This window comes from Callospermophilus lateralis, chromosome 2 (assembly GCF_048772815.1).
Source record: "Callospermophilus lateralis isolate mCalLat2 chromosome 2, mCalLat2.hap1, whole genome shotgun sequence".
NCBI lineage: Eukaryota > Metazoa > Chordata > Mammalia > Rodentia > Sciuridae > Callospermophilus > Callospermophilus lateralis.
The window spans coordinates 61,194,746-61,211,308 of NC_135306.1; the positions used below are offsets into that span (position 1 = coordinate 61,194,746).

At 39.3% G+C, this 16,563-nt stretch overlaps 1 protein-coding gene across 5 annotated transcripts in view; it reads right to left on the reverse strand.

Annotated features, from left to right (window-relative positions):
* Positions 1-16,320, reverse strand: part of Kdm4c (lysine demethylase 4C) — a 395,886-nt gene extending 379,566 nt beyond the window's left edge. For 3 of the 5 annotated variants that reach the window (XM_076845983.2, XM_076845984.2, XM_076845988.2), the window contains exon 1: positions 16,144-16,225. The gene's annotated coding sequence lies outside the window, so the exon portion shown is untranslated. Of the gene's footprint in view, positions 1-16,143 lie in introns of all 5 variants that reach the window. The other 2 variants (XM_076845987.2, XM_076845986.2) reach the window with 2 other exon arrangements.
* Positions 16,321-16,563: the final 243 nt, after the last annotated feature.

The window sequence follows — 16,563 nt, forward strand, 5'->3', positions numbered from 1 at the left end:
ACCAGCCTCAGCCACTTAGTGAGACACTTCCTCTAAATAAAATAGAAAAAAGGACTGGGGATGTGGCTCAGAGTTTAAGCAGCCCTAGGTTTAAACACGGCTACAAAAAAATAAATAAATAAAAAGCACTTAATATGCAAACAATGAAATAATTGCTAAAGATTCACTCTCATATAAACTATATGCGCTATCAACTATACTGAGAAACAGGAAGAAAAACAATTTTTGTTTGTTTGTTTTTGTTTTTGTAACCAGGGATTAAAACCAGAGGCACCCAATCACAGAGCCACATCCTCAGCCTATATATATTTATTTAGAGACAAGGTCCCAGTGAGTTGCTTAAGGCCTCCCTGAATTGCTGAGGCTGACCTGGAACTTGTGATCCTCCTGCCTCAGCCTCCAGAGTCTCTGGGATTACATGCATACACCACCGTGCCCAGCAGACACAATAATCTGACCACCCATGCTTTCTACATTATTCATAAATGGGAGAAACATTGTTTTGGAGAATTATGTCAATCTACACATTTTTGGTAACTACCTATCCAAAAGACCACAAGAGAGAAATGGATATGGCTGGGTTTTTTTCAGGGTGTTTTGTTGTTGTTGGGGGGTGGGGGGTACTTTTTGTTGTCTGTTGTTTTTTTGTAGGGTATTTTGTTTTGTTTTGTTAACTTGGTTGAGACAGGGTCTGGCCTAAGATTGGCCTTGAACTTTCAATTCTGCTTCAGTTTCCTGAGTAAGTAGGATTACAAGTGTGTAACATTGGGCAGGTCTGGCAAATTTTCATCCTATATGCAATACTTGGCACAGCACCTTTGCACAAGTATTTGTTAGTCATTTATTTCCTTAACTCTGACACCAATACACAGCTTCCTTGACATAACAAACACATCTAAAAATATTTTTTGGGCCTAGACAAATGCCATTTTTCTCAAAAATCTCAAATATTTAACCAACTTATAATAAACACAGTCATGATGCAAACACAAGGCAAAATCATATTCTATTGCCACTTTTCCTTGATAATAATATAGTTAATAAATACATAATAATGTAGTTAATAATATAAGATCAAATCTTCACTAATTATAATTAATATTCACAAAAATACACTCTATCTGGCCGGTCACAGTGGCACATGCCTGTAATCCCAGTGGCTCCAGAGGCTGAGGCAGGAAGATCACGAGTTCATAGTCAGCCTCAGCAATGGCAAGGCACTAAGCAACTTGGTGAGATCCTGTCTCTAAATAAAATACAAACTAGGACTGGGGGTGTGTGGCTCAGTGGCTGAATGCCCCTGAGTTCAATCCAAAGTGCTAAATAAATAAATAAGCAAGCTCTATCTAGATCACATTGTTTGATTCATGAATTTTTTTTTTGTCATTAGTAATAAATTCTCCTCTTGGCTGGGTATGGTGGTATATGCCTGTAATACCAGTGGCTGGGGAAGCCGAGGCAGGAGGATTGAGTCCAAAACCAGCCTCATCAATTTAATAAGGCCCTATACAATTCAGCAGGACCCTGTCTCTAAATAAAATGCAAAAAAAGGGCTGGTGGTTAAGTGCCTCTAGAGTCAATCCTTAATACAATAAATAAATAAATATTTCTTCTTGCCTTTTTTTTTCCCCATTTGTCTAGGAGTAGAGAGAGGACTGTCCAATCAGTGCAAACCCCTTCAACAGAATGATACTGAAAGGTGAAAGTTGGCGCACACCTGTAACCCCAGCAGCTCAGGAGACTGAGTGGAGGATCGTGAGTTCAAAGCCAGCCTCAGCACCTTAGTGAGGCATTAAGCAACTCAGTGACACTCTGTCTCTAAATAAAATACAAAATAGAGCTGAGGATGTGGCTCAGTGGTTAAGTGCCCCTGAGTTCAATTCCCAGTACCAAAAAAAAGAAAAAAGAAGGATTCGTGGAGCTATCCTCACTGAAACCTCTTTGAACCTTTAGACCAGCAGCAGTGGTGCATGTCTATAATCCCACTACTTAGGAGGATAAAGGAGGAGGATTCCAAGTTTGAGGCCAGCATCAGCAATTAAATGAGGCTGTCTCAAAATAAAAAAGGAAAAGGGATGGGAACAGGGCTCAGTTCAATCCCCAGTACTACAAAGGAAAAAAAAGGAAGGAAGGAACCTTTAAAAAAAAAAAAAAAAAAAAAAAAAAACTTGCTTGGTTCTTACTGTGCTTTAACACATTCTTAAAAGTTTTCTGTAGGATCAGCAGACTGTGGCTATTCCCATTTGAGAGATGAAACTAAGGATGATATGAAAATCACTTTCCAGAAGTTGGACAGCAAGTATGCAATGAATTGACAGACAGGCAGTATCCCTCAGATATAAGTCCCAACATAACTGACTTCTTTACTAGGCTCTCCAGCAGGGCGAGGAGGAATAGGAGGAATAGGAAGAAGGAGAAAGAAGGGGAAGAGGAAGAAGGGGGAGGGGAAGAGGAAAGGAAGGGAGAAGGAAAACCAAATTGCAGCACCAAGCCCAAATTCTTTCACAAGGGAATTCTCCTGAATTTTGAAGAAACCAAACTCAGTAGTATAATGTTATTTAAACTGTCCCAGATACAGAAAGGAAAAGTAAGTTTAAAAATCCATTCTTAAATCAGGCTCAGTGGTAATGGCTGTAATCCCAGCAACCAAAGAGGCTGAAAAAGGAGGATCACAAATTCAAGGCCAGCCTCAGCAATTTACCAAGACACTCAGCAATTTCAGTGAGACTCTGTCTCAAAATAAAAAAGACTGAGGACATAGCTCAGTAGTAAAAACACCCCCCTGCGTTCAATCCTCAGTCCAAAAAGAAACAAATTCTTTCTTAAAAAGCAAGCCTACAAGGAGTAACAAAACTTTCTTTTTACTTGACCCAATAAAACAGCTATTAATCTCATTTAAGAATACTGGTTGGGCTGAGGCTGTGGCTCAGTGGTAGCGCATTCGCCTGGCATGTGTGAAGCACTGTGTTTGATTCTCAGCACCACGTATAAATAAATAAAATAAAGGTCTATCAACAGCTAAAAAAAATATTTTAAAAAAAAAAGAATACTGGTCAAATTTCCTTTTAAAATAAACAATCGAAATCCAAAAGCAGGGCTGGGGTTGTGGCTCAGCAGTAGAGCCCTCACCTAACATGCTTGAGGTCCTGGGTTCGATCCTCAGCACCACATATAAATAAATAAAATAAACGTATTGTGTCCAACTACAACTAAAAAATAAATTTAAAAAAAAACCAAAAGCACATGAAAATAATAAATTATGACAAGGGATTAAGGGATTTTTCCAGGAATAAATAATGGTTTTACATTAGTATATTTGTCTTATCCTTCTTTGTGTGTACATGTGTCTTGTAAGGATAAGTAAATAAACACAGACATATACATAAATGTACATATGAATATATACACAGTCTGTATCTCTGACAGAACCTAGGAGCAACACTCCAATTACAATAAGCACTTAAAGCTTAGCTTCAAAATAACGCTCCAGAAATAAAAGGAGTGTTTACAAAAATCATGGAACATGTAAAACAGGCAATCCAACTTGACAGTTTCCAACCTGATAAGAATGTGAGTGTCAATACAAATAATAATATTAACAGATAATAACTCAATGAATTTTAATAAACCATAAATCCAAACTGATTAAATAAATTGAAAGCTTAAAAAGGCAGAAGATATTTACATACTTCTTTAAAAGAAAGAGCAGAGAACCATAGAAGATTATCTTAAGCAATTAAAGGAAACATTTCCAGTAAAAGAACAAAACAAAGGGCTGGGGTTGTGGCTCAGTGGTAGAGTGCTTGCCTAGCACACGTGAAGCGAAGCAATGGGTTTGATCGTCAGAACCACATAAAAAATGAATAAATAAAAAATGAAGTTATGAAGTCCATCTACAAGTAAAAAAATAAATAAACAAGAACAAAATGAAAATGTGTGCTACCTGGGAAGATGCAGTGAAAAGAATAGAAAATGACTTCTGGATATTCTTGCCAACAATACAGACAAGCCAAAATTAAGGGAGACTCTAACTGGCTTATAATCTTAAAAGAAGTGTCAAGATCAGGATAATCAAGATCAACAAAAATCACCTCAAATCAATATTTGAAGCCAGGCATGATTGCAGTGGACTATGATCCCAGCAAGGGAGGCTAAAGCAGGAGGATCACAAGTTCAAGGCCACTCAGGGCAACTTAATGAGATCCTGTCTCAAAATAAAAAAATAATAAGGGCTGGGAATGTAGCTCTGGAATAGAGCACCCCTGGGTTCAATTCCCAGTACCTCAACCAAAAATAAATAAAAATATACATATATATATATATATATATATATATATATATATATATATATATATATATATATATATCAGTATTTGAGATTGAGGGATCCTAAAAAGATCCAAAAACAGGAAAATGCAATGCATCATTCTGGATTAGATACTTTTGCTGAATAGGTTATAAAAATGTTAATTACTAAAACAAATGGTGAAAAGTGAAGGGTCTACAAATTAGATGACAGTAATCTATCAATGTTAATTCCTGAATTTTTTTGGTTTTGGTTTTTTTTTGTTGTTGTTGTTGTTAGTTTTTTATTTTGTTTTGTTTTTAGTTTTTTTTGGTACCAGGAATAGAACCACATCCCCGTCTCTTTTTCTTTTTTGAGACAAGGTCTCATTAAGTTACTTAGGGCCTCAGTAAGTTGCTGAGGCTGGCTTTGAGCTCACAATCCTCTTGCCTCAACCTCCCAATCCACTGAGATAACAGGTGCCACTGAGCCCAGCTATTTCCTGATCTTCATGAATATACACTGGTTATTCAGAAAAATGTAGTAAATGTGTACTGAGTTATTGTGGATGGATGGGGCATGAAGGCAAATCACTTAATTTTTCAAAGAAATAAAAGTTCTTTGTACCATAATTGGAATTTTTCTAAAAATTGACATTATCCCAAAGGAAAAAATTAAAATATGAAGGAAAAAATTTAAGAAATCTGTAAGACCAGAATAAAGATAACTTTAAAATGTCTGTAATAAGGGCTTAAAAAGAAGATGTAAATGGAAAGATATACTGTATTTTCAGCCAAGAAAACTTAGCATCTTCAAGACAGCTTTATAGGTAAGTCCACAAATTAAATATATTGTCAACAAAAGCAAGTAATAGTTTTTGGAACTAGACAGTTGATTCCAAAGTCAAATATAATGAAGAAAAATAAATAAGAATAGTCTGTAAATTTCTAAAAACATATAATAAAGCTAAAGCTAAGGCAATTACAACATTGACATAATGATTCATGAACAGATCATTACACAGAAATAAAATCAATCTAGGGGCTGGGGATATAGCTCACTTGGTAGAGTGCTTGCTTCGAATGCAGACAGCCCTAGGATAAATCTGCAGCACCAAAAAAAAAAAAAAAAAATCCAACCTAAATGACTTTCAGCCTTGCATTAGTTAAACACCTTATTGTGGTATGGACCTTAAATGTCCTCCAAAAGCTCCTAGGTTGATGGCTTAGTTCCCAGATAATAGCACTATTGGCAAGTGGTAAAAACTTTAGGAGGTGGAGCCAAGATTAAGGAAAGTGAAGGGTATAGTGAGACCACTGGGCTTGTTCTCTCTTTTTTCATCCCAGACTCCCTGAAGGGAGCAATTTCCTTCATCATGCCCTCCCATCATGATGTGCTGTCTTGCCACAGGCCCAAAGGCAACAAGGCCAAGTGACAATGGACTGAAACTTCTGAAACCATGTGCCAGAACAAACTTTTCCTTCTTTTAAACTGATGATTTGCAGGTATTCTGTCACAATAATCAAAAGCTGACTGGGATACCTTATGGTATGTGTATATAATGAAAAACTGTGCGAACACATATAGGGAGCTCTATATATACTAATATTAAAAAAAAAATCACCTTCATGTTAAACTGTTAGTAAAAAAAAAAAAAGAGAGAGAGAGAGAGAGAGAGATTTAAAAAATAAGTATAGATGACTGGGCACAGTGGTGCACATGTGTAATCCCAGACTCGAAAGGCTGAGGAAGGAAGGTTGCAAGTTTGAGGCCAGCCTCAGCAATTTAGCAAGGCCCTAAACAATTTAGTGAGACCCTGTCTCAAAATAAAATATCAAAAGGTCTGAAGATATAACTCAGTGGAGATAAAACACCTTGGGTTCAATCCCCAGTACCAACAAAGAAAAAGTACACATAATACCATTTGTGTAAAAAATGTACACATATGCTTATATAGAATATCTCTAGAAAGCCCTAAAGGAAACTGCTTAACAAAGGTTGACCAAAGGGAAGTAATGAGATACCTAAAGGCCAAAGTTAAGAAAATACATTTTCTGTCCCTTTATATCTCTTATACCTCTATCTTATTTTATACTTTGTTGTTTATCTTGTATTACCTATTCAAAACTTAAAAGTAGTGAAGAAAGCTGTAATCCCAGCTGCGTCTGTAATCCCAGCTGCTCAGGAGACTGAGGCAGGAGAATCAAAGCTAGTCTTCGCCAAGTTAGTGAGGCCCTAACCAACTCAACAAGACCCTCTCTCTCTAAAGAAAATACTAAAAAAGGGCTGGAGATGGGGCTAAGTGGTTGAGCTGCCGAGTACAATCCCTGGTACACACCCCCCCAATTAAAAATTGAAGAAATATTGTTATGTAAATAAACTATTTTTAAAGATAAAATCATCAAAGCTAGCAAGTAGCTCAGTGATAGAATGCATGCTAAGTGTGTGTGAGACTGGGTTTATCAACATTTTTGAGCTGAACAGAGGGAAAATGGAATCCTATTTCAGCAAAAAAGATGAAAAACAGGCTGTTTAGGCTTCAATAGCTTAGAAAAGCTAGGAGCAGAACATAGGTCACTATACAGTACAAAGATTACATGGTCAGCCAGAAACAATGGTGCACACCTATAATCCCAGCAGCTGGGGAGGAGAATCATGAGTTCCAAGCCAGCTCAGCAATGGCAAGGCTTTAAGCAACTCAGTGACATCCTGTCTCTAAATAAAATACAAAATAGGGCCGAGGATGTGGCTCAGTGGTTGAGTGCCCCTGAGTTCAATCCCCAGTACCCCCCCACAAAAAAAAAAAAGAAAAAAAACAATTACATGGACGAACATAGTTACACCCGCAGGTGTCCCCAAAATGCAGCCACTAAAAAACCTGGGTTATATCCAACATAATAAAGGTGTTATTTTTTTCCTATTTGAACATACTCGATAATATAAAGTTTGGCTTTTTTAACTGAGTGTTTCATTATAAACAGGAATGTACTTTCTCAAAATGACAATCCCATCACCAAAATCAATAAATAATCTGAATAATAAAATAAATAATCTGATGTATTTTTTCTAAACATATACACATTTGGAACTATGTTTAAACACAATTTGAATCATACAATGTATTTAATTTTGTATAGTGATTTATTTTTCCCCCTTCTGGGGGCTGAATACAGGGATTTTCTCCCCCTGAGCTACATGCCCAGCCCTTTTTATTTATTTTGAAACAGATTCCTACTGAGTTACCCAGTCTGGCCTTGAACTTGCAATCCTCCTGCCTCAGCCTCTGGAGCTGCTGAGATTACAGGTAAGCACCACATTTTGTTTTGTAATAAATTGGTAAGCAAAATTGATGAAAAGCCAGGCCTAAAATTTGGTGACTTCCTGAGGATATATAGCTCAGTGGTAGAGTACTTGCCTCACATGCATGAGGCCCTGGATTTGATCCCAAGCAATGAAAGAAGAAAAAAAAAAATTTTATGACTGGCCACACACCATACTTGACCTCAGTCAAGTATGGGGTCAAGTATGGTGGATGAGTACTGACTATCATTGGACCAGAGAAATCTGCAAGATAAGACCTACTAGAAGGGGCTAGGGGTGGGGAGAGTAGCTCAGGGGAAGAGCACTTGCCTAACAGGTACAAGGCCCTGGATTTGATTCTCACTACACAAAAATGATAATTAATTAATTAATTAGGCCTAAAGTAGAGGAAGGTAGATTTGTATTTTTCTCAATATGAATTATTTGAGACCAGACCAGAATTTCTCTGTAGAATTGCCTTCATTTTTTTTTCTTTTGTTGTATCCCTGAGGCACTCGATCACTGAGCCACATCCCCAGCCCTATTTTGTATTTTACTTACAGACAGGATCTCACTGAATTACTTAGAGCTTCACTAAATTGCTGAGGCTGGCTTTGAACTCGAGATCCTCCTGCCTAAGCCTCTGGAGCTGCTGGGCTACCACTCCCAGCTCTGCTTTCATTTCTTTAAAGAGACAACAAAGATGTGTTATTTAAAGCTATACTTGTATTTCCCATCCAAGGAGAATCAAAAAATTAGCAATTAAGTTTCAAGGAAGGGCTGGGGATGTGGCTCAAGCGGTAGCGCACTCGCCCTGCATGCGTGCGGCCCTCTCTCTCTCTCTTCTCTCTCTCTCTCTCTCTCTCTCTCTCTCTCTCTCTCTCTTAAAAAAAAAAAAAAAAAAAAAAAAAAAGTTTCAAGGAAGGGGGTTGATGGTAGCCATGCATGATAGCACAGATCCATAATCTCAGCAACTTGGGAGGCTGAGACAAGAGGAACACAAGTTCAAGGCTAGCCTATGCAACTTAGCAAGACCCTTAGCAACTTACACCCTGTCTTAAAAATAAATAAATAAATAAAAGGAACTGTGAATACAGATCAATTATCAATGGTACAGCACCTCCATTCAATACTCGGCATAAAAGAGAGAGAGGCTAATGGAAATGAAGAGTTTTCCTTATACTGCCTTAGAGCTATGCTGTTCAAAAGGCTGTCCTACCCAAATTAATGGGGTATATCAATATTTTTATAATATGTAGCTAGGCACCATAGTACATGCCTATAATCCCCGCACCTCAGCAGGTTGTAGCAGAAGGATCACAATTTTGAGACAAGGAGATAGCTCAATAGTAAAGAGCCCCTGGGTTCAATCCACAGTGTATATGTGAATGTGTGTGTGTGTATGTATTTATTTTTTAAATAGTTTTAGTTGTAGACGAACACAATATCTTTATTCATTTTTGTGGGGTCTGAGAATCAAAACCAGTGCCTCACACATGCTAGGCAAGCGCTGTACCACTGAGCTACAAACCCAGCCCCATGTGTGTATTTATACATTTTACATACATTATATGGCATAGCACAAAAGATAAAATATCAGAATGTAGCTCAAGCAGTTGAAGTATTTTTCTGTGAAATTTCAGTTTCACTAAGTATATGTGTACACGCTGGGTCACAAAAAGGAAAATGTATTTCCTGTGTCCTAGCTTCATAGTTCAACTTTTTCATTAATTCATTAAACAAATGTTTATTGAGCACCTATTCTGTGGTGCTGGAGAAGTAAAAGTGTGCTGATGTGAAATAAGAAGACAAATATACTTGATCACTGCCCTTATAGAATTCTCACATTTAGGAGGAAAAATCAAATAATCACTATGCAACTGTAAGCTAACATAGGGACTGGGGTAGTAGCTCAGTGATACAGCACTTGCCTGGCATGTGTGAGACACTGGGTTCGATCCTGGGTTGTAGCTCAGTGGTAGAACACTTTGTGAGGCATTGGGTGTGATCTTCAGCACCACATAAAAATAAAAATAAATGAAGGTATTGTGTCCATCTGTAACTAAAAATATTTTTTTAGAGTAGACTAACAGATTATAATTAAGAAAGCTGGTTTAGACTGGGAAATTACATGTTTTGAGGAAGAATATACATTCAAGTATATATCTGAAAGATGTATGGAAAGGAAGAAAATGAAAAGTCAGCCTGGCAAAAAAAAAAAATAGCATTTTTGAGAAGGGCATATACAGTTTGAAGAAAGAGAAAGCAGATGGGCAGAGATGAAAAGTAGATCTAGATAAGGCCTGAGTGGGGGAAGGAAATCTGAGATAAATGAATAATACTACAGGAATTTTAAATGCCAGAGGACAATGAGAATGATCAATTTGCATTTTTAAACATCTTCAGGTAAAGAAGAGATTGGAGGGAGGCTGGAATGCATATTGGGAAGATGAACTGGAAGTGGAGTCAAACTGACTAATTACACATATATTTCTGGGATAATTTGTGGACTTGCTAGTAAATAATAAAATGAGATTCCTGAGAAATCCCAAAGCAAAGCTGAAAGGGAAGATCAAAGCTGTTTGCCATACTGAACAAATAGAGCCGTTAAATTAATACCCAGAATTATTATATAAAGTTATTTTTAATAAGAAAAAAAGATTACCAAAAGATTTTTTATTATTATTTAATAAAAGGTCTCGCTAAATTGCCCAAGCTAAGTCAAACTCACAATCCTGCCTCAGCCTTCCTCTGGAGTCCCTGAGATTACAGGTGCGCATCATCCACCAACAGGGCATTGATGACACATTACTCTGCTCCATAGTAATATAAGAAACACAAACCCAAAAGAATCTAGGATGAATTTTAGAGACTCTATGCAGTAGCAGTTCATAAATACAATAGCTAAAGCCACTATGTCTGAAAATATAGTACACAGTGTAACTAAATATTCACTCTTAAAATCTTAGAGAATCACTTGTATTGAGTTCACTACATTTTCAACATCTTACAGTGTAAGGAACATAATATTAGTCGATTGTAGAAATGTATCCACTACTTGTAGAATAAAGCACCAAGCAAAACTAAAACAATGCAAATAAAAAGCAATTATTCAAGGAAAAATCTCTGTATTATGAAACATACAAATCAATGCAAATAATAAGCAATTATTCAAGGAAAAAATCTCTGTATTATGAAACATACAAATCAGGACATTTCTCAGGGAAATGAGATTCTTAGCATATTTGGTTCTCATACCCTAATAGCCTAAGATGCTAATTCTATTCTCTAATAATCTGCTTCATTTCAGTACCAGAAACTCCATCAAGGCAACCAATGATAAGTATCCTTACCATTCCCTAGAAAACTGAGAGATATGAGGAAAAAAAATCAAAATAAAAGTTTCATGTCAGTAGAGTAGAAATGCGTGCCTGCAATCCCAGGCAGAAGGATCACAAGTTCCAGGCCATCCTCAACAATTTAGCAAGGCTCCATCTCAAAGATGGGGTGGGTGTTGCCCAGGGATATAACTTACTGGTAAAGTGCCTAGGGTTCAATCTCTAGTACCATCACCTGCTCCCCCAAAAAAGCTAGATGAAGTTATAGTAAAATTATATCTAGGTAATTAAAACAAAATGAAAACTGTTAGAAGAAATTTTACCAAAATAAAAATGACAATAACTGATAACTTTTCTTTTTCCTTCCATCTGCTCCAGTTTTCCAAATTTCTAATAAACATGGATTTTTAATTAACTATCCTCCACAGGAGAAAATTATAAAATACACTTAAACACTAAGGAAACAAATTATCCACAATTCCATCATTCAGAAATAACTAATTACTGTTAATATTTTTGTGTGGCCCTTTCTCTTTGCATTCATGAAGGTGGAGAAGGAAGAAAAGAACAAGTAATGGCATGGTTGTTTAAGAGTGTGAAGGACATTACAGAATGTTACTAAGGCAAGTGTGCAGGATTGAGGGAGAATAACTTGAAGAAGAGACAATTGGACTGTTTTCTGAAAGGGATGGAACCAATCAGACAGGGCAGTGCAGGTCAAGGTAACAGTGTAGGCAGAGGGAACAGGAGTATGAGCTGGGTACCAGGCCTAGAGAAATAAGAAGTCAGAGGAGTCCAATGGGAAGAAGGCCATTGGCTAATCAAAATCTCATAAGTAGATCTGAGAATTATGACTAGTTCCTCAGTGAAAGAGGACTTGAAGGAAGAACATAATCCTTAAAAGGATCATACAGACTGCTTGAGAGGGGAAGGGATTAGGCCTAGCAAGGATGGATTTAGAAAGGCACATCTTTTTTTTTTTTTTTTTAATATTTATTTTTCAGTTCTCGGCGGACACAACATCTTTGTTTGTATGTGGTGCTGAGGATCGAACCCAGGCCGCAGGCATGCCAGGCGAGCGCACTACTGCTTGAGCCACATCCCCAGCCCCAGAAAGGCACATCTTTAATGGGCAGGGAGAACAGGGTGTAAGGAATCCTTGGGAATTAAGAGTTGGGGAAAAAAAAAAAAAAAAAACTAATATTTCAAATTTGTATCATATGCTCCAAATAACTTTCTTTCTAGACCAGTAGGAATAAAAAGACACACTGCATGTGCAAGGCCCTGGGTTCAATCCCCAGCAGTGGGGGGGGGGGGGGGGGGGGGGAAGCTACATGTCATATCAGAAACAGGATAGCAGGAGAAGCATTAAATATTATATTTAAAGAAAAAGGAAGAGAAAAAATTAAAATAAAAGGAACAACAAATTTTTAAAGCTTGAGAGACCTGCATTACACAGAGCTTAATTGATGTATGAAATGTACCTGTTTTATCATTATATCACTAATAAATACATAACAAATACATGAATATAAGGGACTACCCATGAGCAGTATGAAAACTATGCAATAGAAAGGAATGATCTTAATAATATTCAGAGAAGGAATAGCACAAGCTACAGGACAAAACCTCTAGAGAGTTCTGGCCTATAAATAGAGAAGTACACTTGGTAGTGGAGCAAGGAAGTCAATGGGCCCCTCCAATGTCTCCAAAGAATATCCCTTAAGGCTAACTCTCATTCCTTGTTCATCTGTTCATTCAAAAGATGATTAATGCAGTAATCCCACCACTGTGTATAGGAGTGAATAAAACATAAGTCCACACAAAACACTAGTTCACAGGGCTGGGGTTGTGGCTCTCAATGGTAAAGTGCTTGCCTAGCATGTGTGAGGCACTGGATTTGTTTCTCAGCACCACATATAAATAAGAAAATAAAATAAGGGTCCATCAACAACTAATAAAAATATTTTTTTAAAAAACTAGTTCAGGGGTGCTGAGGTTGTGGCTCAGCGGTAGAGCACCCTCCTAGCGCGTGGGAGGACCTGGGTTCAAACCTCCACACCACATAAAAATAAATAAAACAAACATACTGTGTCCACCTACAACTAAAAAATAAATAAATTTAAAAAAAAAACTAGTTCACAAATATTCATAGCAGCAACATTATTCATAAAAGCACAAAAGTGAAAATAATCCGAAAGTCCATCAATTGAAAGTCCATCAACTGATGAATGAAATGAAATGTCATATTTCCATACAATGGAATATTATTGTGCCATTAAAAAGAATACTGAGCTGATACAGGCTGCAGCAAGGATGAACCTTGAAAATATGCAAATTAAGTCAGTCACAAAACATCAACTAGGGTATGGTTCATTTATATGAAATGTCCAGAACAAACAAATCTATTAAGACAGAAAGCCGATACCAAGGCTGGAGGGGGAGGAAATTGGAGGAAAATGGGCAATGGTTGTAATGAAAACAAGGTTTATTTTGGAAGGTGACATGAGTATCCTACAGAGAAGGGCGTAGTCCCACACACCTATAATCCCTGCAGCTCAGGAAACTGAGGCAGGAAGATCAAAAGTTGAAAGCCATGCTGGAGCACAGTGATGCACGCCTGTCATCCCAGTGGCTAGGGAGACTGAGGCAGAAAGAGGATCTCAAGTTCAAAGCCCGCCTGAGGCGCTAAGCAACTCAATGAGACCTTGTCTATAAATTAAACAAAAAATAGGACTGGGGATGTGGCTCAGTGGTTGGGTGCCCCTGAGTTCAATCCCGGTACCCAGAAAAAAAAAAAAATTCAAAGCCAGTCTCAGCAACTTAGGCCCTAAGCAACTTAACAGGACCCTGTCTAAATAAAAATTAAAAGGGCTGGGGATGGGGCTCAGTGGTTTAGTGCCTCTGGCTTCAATCCCTGGTACCAAAAAATAAAAACAAAAATATTCTAAAATTGTTCTGTGCACATACTAAAAACTATTGAGTTGCACATTTTTTTTTTTAAAGAGAGAGTGAGAGAGGAGAGAGAGAGAGAGAGAGAGAGAGAGAGAATTTTTTGATATTTATTTTTTAGTTATCGGTGGACACAACATCTTTGTTTGTACGTGGTGCTGAGAATCGAACCTGGGCCGCATGCATGCCAGGCAAGCGCGCTACCACTTGAGCCACATCCCCAGCCCTGAGTTGTACATTTTAGATAGGTAAATTTGTTTCTCAATAAAGGAATATTTTAAGCACCTCAGGCTTAATTACTAAAAGAAAAGAGAGGGAGGGGAAAAAAGAAAACTGGTCTCAAGGCTTTAACAGTCTAGTGGGGGGGAAAAGTGAGGCAAAGCATTTACAAAACAATGAGAAAAGGAAAGAGGGGTCTAAGACTACCCTGAGAGGCACCTAACCTACCCATGGAAGGTGTTCAGAAAATAACTCAGTTTACCAGATCTTCATCCCTAAACTGAAATTTAAATCGAAGAAACTTCTGAAAAGATGAAGTACCTGTTAAACTCCTAAAAATCTTCATTCTTACAGAATAATTGGTGGACTTTTTTTTTTTTTTAAGGGTTTGTGCGCTGCGATACCTCAAATGTTTATTTTATTTTCTTGGAGCTAGGGATTGAACCCAGGGTCTCAGGCATGCCAACCAAGCGCTCTACCACTGATTTACATTCCTAACCCCATAAAACGTTTATTTTAAACTTTAAAAAAGAAAGGGATTAAAGTGCGCTGACAAAACAAAACAAGCACCTGATCAGTGTAAGGCACTGGGTTTGATATTTAATACCATATTAAAAATAAATAAATAAATAAATAAGGGCATTGTGTTCATCTACAAATTATTTTTAAATTTTTTTTGTTTTATTACCAAGGTTGTGAAGTGATGTAAAGATTAGGTGCAATCTTTTCATAACACTAAAATTGGTCTAAACCAAAAAATGTGTTATACGTTCCAAAACAAAGCTGGGGAGAGGGACTGCGAGAGAACTAGCAAAGTAGGCAAATTTGAGTGGTTGGTCTCAAAGAACTGAGTGCTACATAGTAAAACTGAACCTTTAAAAATTAAAGTCACTAATTTTCAACCACAACACTTCGAAATTAGAATATTCTTAACCGTTGCCATAGAAACAGTGAAGCCAAAAAAAAAAAAAAAAAACTCTAGTGGGTGAAATAGGGCGAAGTTTGGGGCGAACCTAAGGATATAAACCTATCAAATGCTTTCACCCAGACAAGGGTGAGCCCACTGCGACTCTAACCTTATACCTCAGAAGCAATGCTACATAAATGACCTCGCATTTGACCTACCAAGTGCAAAAGAAAGTTTGCTCTGTTTTCTCCGGAAGGGAGAACCTGACAAAACCCCCTAGTTGTTGCCCACAACCAAAGCCAGCCAGTGCAGTCTTAACAGGACACAGCTAAGGGGGGAGCCTGGCTCCGAGTACACGAGGAAAGAAAGCATCGGAGTTGAGCCCTGCTGGTTTCACTGGCTGAGGGAGCATGAAGAAACACCCCAAGTTCCAGCCTGGAGACCCAGCCTGCCTGCCTTCTGGCTGTACATCCTAGCCCCACAACACGTCCTGTACCTGGCAGTCCACGTAACCCGATCCAACTCGCATTGATTAAGCACCCACTGTCTACCCCACATCGTGGCTCTTACAGGCACTGCAGGAAGAAATGGCCCCGTGCCGAAGACTAAAAACCAAAAGGACAGCTGCGGTGACTGAGAACAAACCCGAATGAGGAACTGGCTGCCTGCGACGGGTGGTCTAGAGAAGAGCCCCCACTCTCATTCCGCGGGGTCGTGACAGTCTCAGGGAAGGGAGGGCCCAGAGGAGCGCACCAGGCCGGGCCTTCCTGGAGTCCGCCGCAGACCCGGCTGGGAGGGTAAAGGACTCGGTACCCCCAGAACACCGCGCGTTCCTCTGTCCTAAAGAGCACGACCCCGACTCCAGCTCCCGGGAGAATGGCGAGCACGGGGACCGAACCCTGTAAGGGCCGGATCGGACTGTCACTGGCCCCCGCCTCCCTCCCCTGCGACCATGGCCGTCCGCTCCCTCCCCAGCATGACAGTCGCCGCGGTCGCAGACTGAGCGTCTCTGCCCCGGTGCCTCAGCTCCTCTGGACGCCCACACCCCTCGCTGCCCCGCGTGGAGAGGGGCAGTGCGGGGAAGATCGCCCGGGCCCCTCCCCCCCGCCACCCCATCTCCCTGACTCCGGAAAAGCGGTTACCTGGCGCGCGGGTGGGGCGAGGACACGACCCGAAGAAAGAGGATGAGAAGGAAGACTGTGGCCTCCCGCCCGGGGAGATTTGGGAAATTTGGAAGACTTGTTCCGCACTGGGTGACAGCTGTTCGCTGCGCACGCGCACAGGGCCTCAGAAGACTGATCACTCCGCCGCTCCTCACCCTCCCGTCGAGGGGGTGGGTGGGAGACAGCGGTGACGGCGCGCGCACAGCGCAGACCGGCTCTCCCTGCGTGTGAGCGCGCGCGCCGTCACGTGACTGCTGGGGTCCGGCACTTAAGTCACGTGAACTTCCAAACAGCTTAAAGGTGCCCGGCACCTTCTAGCTTTGGGCTGTCTTTTGCACTATGTTCTACGTGGTTCTCTGTGGCCCATCTTCTTGTTCTCTGGAGACAGGCATGCCTCCT